This window comes from Cupressus sempervirens, chromosome 3 (assembly GCF_028749045.1).
Source record: "Cupressus sempervirens isolate cs-2001-9-10 chromosome 3, ASM2874904v1, whole genome shotgun sequence".
In the NCBI taxonomy this organism is placed as follows: Eukaryota; Viridiplantae; Streptophyta; class Pinopsida; order Cupressales; family Cupressaceae; genus Cupressus; species Cupressus sempervirens.
In genome coordinates, this window is record NC_143120.1 from 886,015,985 (window position 1) to 886,024,454 (window position 8,470).

Below are 8,470 nucleotides of genomic sequence, written 5' to 3' on the forward strand. Positions count from 1 at the left end.
TAACTGCTTTGATAAAGAAGCTGATCCATGACTGCAAAATGGTGTTCCTCCCTTTAGGAAGAAACAATGCCAAAGGTACAAATGAGATGCTTCCATTGTGCGTGGAAATAATCCCATGGATAAGTGATGTCCCTAAAACCTACTCAACTAGCTGAAGAACATGTCTCAAAGAACTATCTATCTCTACACCTAATGAAGAACCCTACTACAACTGCTGATCATAAGTATCCACAATCACTTCAACTATGAGGATTGATCATGTAGAGAATGAACAAAAGAGTCTAATGGAGCCCTCATGAAAACTAAAGAAGGTGCTTCTACATCAAGAAGAAGAGGCAGATCATCAATATTGTCCCCCAAATCCATCACTAAACTTGTATCTAGAAGACTAGATGTATCCTGCTGTACTAGACCTATCACTATGGCAATGTATGCATGTGGACTGAACTGATGTAGTGACCTATCATTGCAACTATCAATAGAACTCCACTTGTCTAAGTCTGTTGAACCACTATCACTGGTGTCACTATTAGTTTCCACACTATATGATGTGTGAAGAGGAGTAGAGGACAAGCTTGGTGAACCCTCCTCAAAGTTTACATCCTTCTCCATAAAAATTTGATGTCTCTGGATCCAATAGTCTATATGCCTTCACACTATCTTCATAACCAATGAAGGTACAAGGTTGAGATGACTGTGCCCTACATCCACTGGAAGATCTATTTGCCAATGTAGGACAACCAAAGACTCTGAAGTGTGTCACAATTGGTTTTATGTTGCACCATGCCTCAAAAAGAGTCTTTTCATCTAAGGCTAGATGAGGAGAATGATTAAGAATGTGAGTGGCACTACTAATTGATTTGACCTCTAATGATGGACCTATAGACTTAGCATGTATCATGCAACTTTCCATAGACTTAAGAGTGCAGATCCTCAATGCTATAACATTTGTCTTATGTATACTGAATGCTTGCAGAGTCTAAAGATCAATTCACTTGAGTTTGCAAAAGTTTGTAAGTCTTCTATTCACATACATGCTTTCATTATCCATTTAGAGTAATTTGATGGCTTTCTTGGATTTCTTTTCTACATGAGTCTTGAAGGCTAGAAATTTTTCCAACACTTCATTCTTATTATGAAGAAAATAGACCCAAGTGTATCTTGAAAAGTCATCAACAAAGGTAAGTATGTAGCGACCGTGGTTAAATGAAAAAGGACCTGCTAATACCATGTGAACCATTTGAAGAAAACTTGTTGCTCTTGAAGACTTTCCTCTCTATAACTTCCCATTAGGATGCATATCCACTAAATCTATTGAACATTCACCCTTAGAAAAGTTGATTTGAGGTAGACCTTTCACCATTCGATTTGTGCAAAGTTGCTAAAGGTAGTGGTAGTCAAGATGACCATAACACTCATGCCATAGTTTCATGTTTGAATTGGATTGTGATAACAAGGCCTTTGAAGGATACTTGGGCACAAAATGAGAGAAAGATTACAACCTCTTGTTATGATTCACTTTCCCCACTACAACCAAGGAATCATTTTTAAGACTGTGCACCTGTACTGAGAATGGAAAGAATTCAACTCTATGTCCATCTTTGAGGTGAGTGATTTGGTAGATTGAAAGGAGATTTAAACTTAGGTTTGGAACATAGAGAACATCTTTAAACTCTCCATTATCCATTTCCATGTTTCATTTTCCTTTAGCTTCCATTCTTCTATTATCTCCCATGAAGATGTGTGGTAACTTGGACTGCTTCATTGAAGAAAAATCCTCCATTGAAGAACCCATATGATATGAGGCACTTGAGTCAAATATCCATTCCTTTGAAGAGTTTGAATTTTCCATGAGTGGTTGTCCTTTTCCCTTTGAATCCAAAGAAGACCTTTTATCCTTATAAGCATTAGGCAATGGAACATTATTGTTAGAGTAATTAGTTGTTTTCACTTATTAATTAAATCACTTTGATTTAATTAATTAAGTTTCCTATTACTCTAGTTTTCTTAAGCTATCTTGTAGGTACATATAATTAATATTTTTCTAATTATAATGTTCAACTCTAGCTTTTTTAGGCTTGTAGGTTACCCTTTTCAGGTTTCAATCTTCTTTTATAAGGATTGATCTCTTTGTATTTTTTAATCAAGAATCCATCGAATAATATTTTTCTTCTTTGTCTAAGTTTTTTAGATCAAACCCTTGCCTCTTCTTGTCTTTTTCTTCTCTGTGATAAGTTTTTTGCATGCAGGTTTTCTTGGGCTTTGTGGATTTGTTATGTGCTTTTGCTCAAATCCTACATGGTATCAGAGCCAGGTCTACTATATCTTGTTTGATGCTTCAAGAAAAAGGGAGAACAAGGGTTTGGCAGATTAGATCTAGTATTTTTTCAAGTTTTTTATGAGAAAATAGGGGGGTCACTAATTTTTAGAGTAGTTTGAAGCCAAACAAACATCACAAATGGATTCAAAAGGTGTCAAAACCCCTATTTTGATATAAAATTTGTTCGATTTGGACAACATTGATCTGGGAGGCAAAATTATTTTTGCTGAATAGGGTTGTATAGCCCCTGGCATGCAGATCGAGGCACATGGAATAAAAGTCACAATTTTTTTTTAGAAAATGGCATATTTTTACTGTGGCAGTTAGGCAAACTATTGGCGATCAGTGAAACTACTAGCGATTGTGGTAAACTGCTTGCAGTTACCGCCTGCAGTCCTGCAGACTGCAAGTAGCTCAGTGGCTATTGTGGCTCCACCACCGCTAGCCGCCAGTGGCTTAGCCACTCCTCCTCCACCATGGTAGTGGAACTTTGCCCACCCACCGCCTGACTGCCACTCCGCTAGCTGTGCAGTTGTTGTTTTTCTATTTTTATTAGAAAAATAATTTTTCATGCATTTCAGAGGGCCTGTTGGTTTTTTCTCTATAACTTGAGCATACAAATGTATTTTTTCAATCTGAAAAATGCACCGAAAAGCTAGTTCCAAGATCGAGATGTTGGTATAGGTGTTTTTAGGTTTTGATGCAGTTTGGTTGCCTATTTTGGTAGTCAAAGCTAGATGTTCTATCTTGTACTCTGGGAGGCATATCTTCAGCATCCGATCTCTGATTTTGGACTTCTTTTATTGCAAGAAAGCTCTTTTGATGCTCTTTTTAGTGATGCTAGTTGTTGTTCCAGATTCTTCTCTAGGCACATTTTATTCAGCCTTCTATATTTTTGCATGTTGGTGGATATCCTAGTTGTTTTAGGTCTGGGGATCAATTTTGTTGCTTCAAGTGCTTAGTTTTGAGCTATACCTTCTATTATATTAGTCTTATGATTTTTATGATCATTGTTGATATTCATTGTAAGAATCTTTATGCAAACACACTAAAATAAAGTGCCACTCTTGTGTTTCAAGATCCTTTTCATCATTGTGATTTTTTGTACTCACATTATTTTATAAAGTTCCATGGGGGGGATAGTTGATTGCCATTTAGGCCCTCTTCCTTTGTCAAGTGAGTGTCCCTTCTATGAAATTAGCCCCATGATGTGTTGATGACACGTGCCTTTATAAGTATCTGTACCTCACTCTTGATGTGTTTGGTTCCTATGTTGTAGGAGATTTTTGTCCCATCTTTTCAGTTGCCTATCACCTCACCCTATCTACATTAGGGGGAGGGTTATATTGTTGGTTCTAATGCTTCCTTGGTTCAATGGTTAATTAGTGTGAGCTATGTATTTAGTACCTGATCTTACATACTAGGTGATTACAGTGGCTGGCTACCTATGCATTTCGATGAGATGGATCATCTACCATATAGACATGCTTGGTTCATGCCTTCTATTTCCTTGGAGGTTCTACATATTAGCACCTTTTGACAAGTTTTGCAGCTTTTCATACTTCAGTGGTTCTCTTCATGATCTCTCCTTGCTCCTATCTTCTAGAACATTCTTTGCTATCTCTTTTTGGAGTAGGGTTTTTCCCATGTGGTTTTCTCTATTTCTTTGATTTATAGAGATTTCCTTGTATTGGGTACTTGATTAGGCTTTTTTGCCAGGACCCACTTTTCTACTTTCATAGTAGTGCTAGGTTAGCTTACCTCTCGAGCTTCACTTAAGGGGGGGTGTTAGAGTAATTAGTTGTTTTCAGTTATTAATTAAATCACTTTGATTTAATTAATTAAGTTTCCTATTACTCTAGTTTGCTTAAGCTATCTTATAGGTACATATCATTAATATTTTATTAATAATAATGTGCAATCCTAGCTATTTTAGGTTACCCTTTTTGGGTTTCGATCTCCTTTTCTAAGGATTGATCTCTTTTTATTTTTTAATCAACAATCTGTTGAATAATATTTTTCTTCTTCGTCTGAGTTTTTCAGATCAAACACTTGCCTCTTCTTGTCTTTTTCTTCTTTGTGACAAGTTTTTTACATGCAAGTTTTCTTGGGCTTCGTGAATTTGTTATGTGTTTTTGCTCAAATCTTACAATTATGTCTCTTCATGATGTTGGTTAATTCATCAATCTTCTTAAGATAACACTCATGCTCTTCATGATCCAATTTCTTGCAATAAGAACACTTCTTCTTCTCCTTATTGTTGTCCCCCTTCTTGTTGGTATTCAAGGACTTGCTTTATTGATTTATATTCTGATGTTGTCTTTTTTGCATTCTCAGATTCGCTCTTCCATTTTTTCTTACCCTTTCCTTTATTTGAAGACTATCTAGCTAAATTTTGAGAACGCTTATTGTTGACCACCAATGCTTTAGACTGAGGTGTTTTGAGAATCCCCATTGATTTCAACTTCTTTTCTTCAGTATCCAATAGATTAGCATATTCATCAAAAGTGACTTTCTTATAGGCAAACCCTAAGGTAGTCTTTGAGCTGTTAAAAGAAGATACAAATGTGGAATACTCTAATGAAAGCTTGTTATGGATGAGATAGATCAGTCTATCATCTTTTATAGAACTCCTACAATCATTAAGCTTTGTCCTTAGTTCATTTACCATGATGATGAAAACCTATATTGAGTCATATGACTTAGGATCTAAGAAAACAAGCTCATCTTCAATTTTGAACACATCCTCTTTAGACACTTTACCATAGAGATTTTTGAGGGTATCCCAAGCTTCCTTGGATGTAGAACACTTCTTGATTTGATACATGATCTTATCATCTACCCCCAAACATATATCACCTAGGGCTTTCCTATCCATTGCTACCCAAGCTGAAATATCACTTGCTGATACAATATCACTTGCTAGTTTAGGAAGAGTACCATCTACATATTGTGAAACTCTACTATGCATTAAGTGATACCACATTTTTATGGACCATGTTGCATAGTTATGAGGAGTTAATTTAGGAAACTTAAAGTTGCCCATAATGCACAAAATGAAAGAAAAGTGCAGAAAATAGAGAATGCAACACCAAGAACACCCCCCCTTTTCACTAAATCAAGAAACCCCCCCAAAATAGATGCTTTGGGAACTTTATCAGTAGTGCAATTACAATGGGCCACTTGCCAATTTTGGCCTTTGTGGACTTTTAATTTTTCTTCTTACAACCTCTTGATGGATTACAAATTTGGAACTTTACAATGTGCTACAATTTTGAAGCATTACAAAGTAAAGAAATGCCCTATTACTAAAAGTGACACTTTTTTCCACACAACCCTACAATCTAACCAAGGATCTAGAAAGTAGATGAAAAATAACACACTTTTGAAAAAAATAAAACCTAATTTTGACTCCAAATGTGCCCGTACAGAGTGTTTGAAGTTGCAAAATGCAAGATTATGTAGGTATAGTTACCAAAAAATGTAATTTTTGAACAATCCATGCACCAAAACTAGAAAATAGCTGCACCACTAAAATATATAAAAAATTCTACCCAATTTCAAACAAAATCTCACCTAATTTGGAGTTCAGATGTCTAAGTTATGGCCTCCCATTGTCGGATTGCAAAAACCAAAATCAATTTGGAGAGGGGTTGCATCAAAAAATGATGGGATTAAATTCAATGGTCATAGGGCCATCATAGCAGTTCAAATTTGTCTTGGTATGATGGTAAAATGGTCATCAAATTTAGGCTCATGGATTTGATGATGTCAGCAAAAAAATGTGCCCCCTATCGATGTGGCAGTATGGATGGTACAAACGATACAAAAAATCTAGTGTGGCTACCTATGTGTACTATATGAAATTCCTATGTGGATGTATGGTGTTGAATGTACTAGTCTAACTATGTTTGATGACATGTTGTGATAGTGTGTATGCCACATATGCAGTTGACTGTCCTCTATCCACCATGGACTTTTGAATTGCTTGCAAGCTGGGTGAATAAGAAATCATCATGTGGCCTGATGTAGACCAAACAGTCTAGATGTCTTCATGTGGGAGGGGGTTTAGCAAAATAGTGATCACCAAAATTTTTCGTTGGTGCCAGAGGTTCTTTAAAGTGTTGGCCAAATTCATGTTTTTCAATGCCAGATTTTGTGTGGAATTATCCCACATTTGTGGGAGTTGTACTATATGTGCCTTTTAAAAAGAACTCACCTTGTGAAGTAAACAAATGACCAGTATGTCTAAATGTTGAGTGTTGTGGTCACCAATGAGTTTTCCAGTGGGCCAGTATAGTTGGATGCCGAATTTCTTTGATGATGGGACTCCCGATGGATGAAAGGGAAAATTACTAGATTATGTAGGGATGTACGACCTAGTTGATTTTTAGAGGCTGAACAAAAAATATAATATGCTCACAAATTAATAAATGAACCCTACAATAATAAATCTAAAATTCCACCAAAATTACAAAGCCGAGTTAGGGTGACACTGCCCGATTCGACTAATTTTTTTTCTCTACCTAACCTATTGATTTCAAAAATAAAATTCAAAAAAATCCAGATAGGAAAATAAATTTGTAGAGAGGAAATAATATTCAAATCTAAAAAATAAATAAATTAGATCTAAAATTGACCATACCAAAACTACAAATTGGGGCCTCTAGTTTCTAATTTGTAAAAAAAATTTGCCTCACGATAAACTTTCACCTAGCATAGGAAAATTTATAGTCGATCGTCACCAAATCAATGCTCCAGATGCAACGACGAGGTTAGATCTAGCTCTAGACACTCCCAATTTATGTGGATCCTCTAGATTTGGGTTGAGGTGTTAAAGCATGAACAGTCTCAAATGGTTGTGTAGAGAATCTCCCTTAGCTTTGATACCATGTAAAAATTTGGCTTAGGCCATAATTCACCCAAAAACTAAAGAACTCAACACAAGCACATAGTAGACTAATAGAGAGAGAGAGAGAGAGAGAGAGAGAGAGAGAGAGAGAGAGAGAGAGAGAGAGAGAGAGAGAGAGAGAGAGTATGATCAGAATGATAATGCATTTTATTATGAAAAGCATGTACATACATACTAGGAGAGCCTATATATAAAGGCCTCTAAGATGCATCTAGAATGTGTTTAGAATTTACTAGGAGATAAGTAGGACAACTAAGCACATATCCTCCACAATAAGAGGATAAGCATGATGAGGTGTCTAGAATGTTGTAGACACCATGTGCTACAATAATGTGCTAACTCCTAAGTATAGACAACATGTGCATAATTAGAGTGCAAACTCCTATGTTGTCAACATGACAACTCACAAGTGTACACACACTCCTAGGTGTCTAATAAATAAATAATAAAATAATGCAAAATAATGCAAAATAATACATTAACCTAAGTAAAGTAAAGTGTAAATAGTAAATACTTATTTACACCAACAACAACCATGGAGATCTCAACTCCCAACCAAGGCCTCAATATGAGGCAATATCCCAAGCTTGGGAGAACTAGTAATTGACTAGGTGACATTCAAAACAATTACAATGAGACACATGACATACAATTTCCAACCAAGGTTTACACAACAAGTTTTGTAATGAACCTATGACTAGGGAGAGGGTAGATTTTTACAAGTAGGGGATGTCAATCATGAACACAAATCATATGCCTCTTCCAAGGCTAATAAATCATGGTGAACTTCCATTATTTCTCTCCTTATTTCCCGAAAACAAAATTAGTTTGTATTGACAAGTAAAGACCCATAAAACATCACTTTCTCTCCCTCTTGAACATGAGGAGAGACTCTAGACTAACCTAGAGTCCAACTAAAGCCCTTCTCCCATACATGGTCACTTCTTCCCTATCCAAGGCGAGTAATACCAACACACCCTTGATAGATTTCTCAAGAAATTCAAAAAGAAAACATGAAAGAAAAGAAAATAGAAAATCCAAAAATACCCATCCCCCACATATTACAACATAAACACGAAATACTCATATTCAAGAGATTTACATAAGCAAGCAATGAACAATGCATGAAGAACATGGGCATGGAGAATCCTACCTTCACAAAGGTTATGGAAATGGATTTTTGAGATGAGCTAAATCTTTCTTCCTCTTCAATTCCAAGCTTGACTTCTCTAAATTTA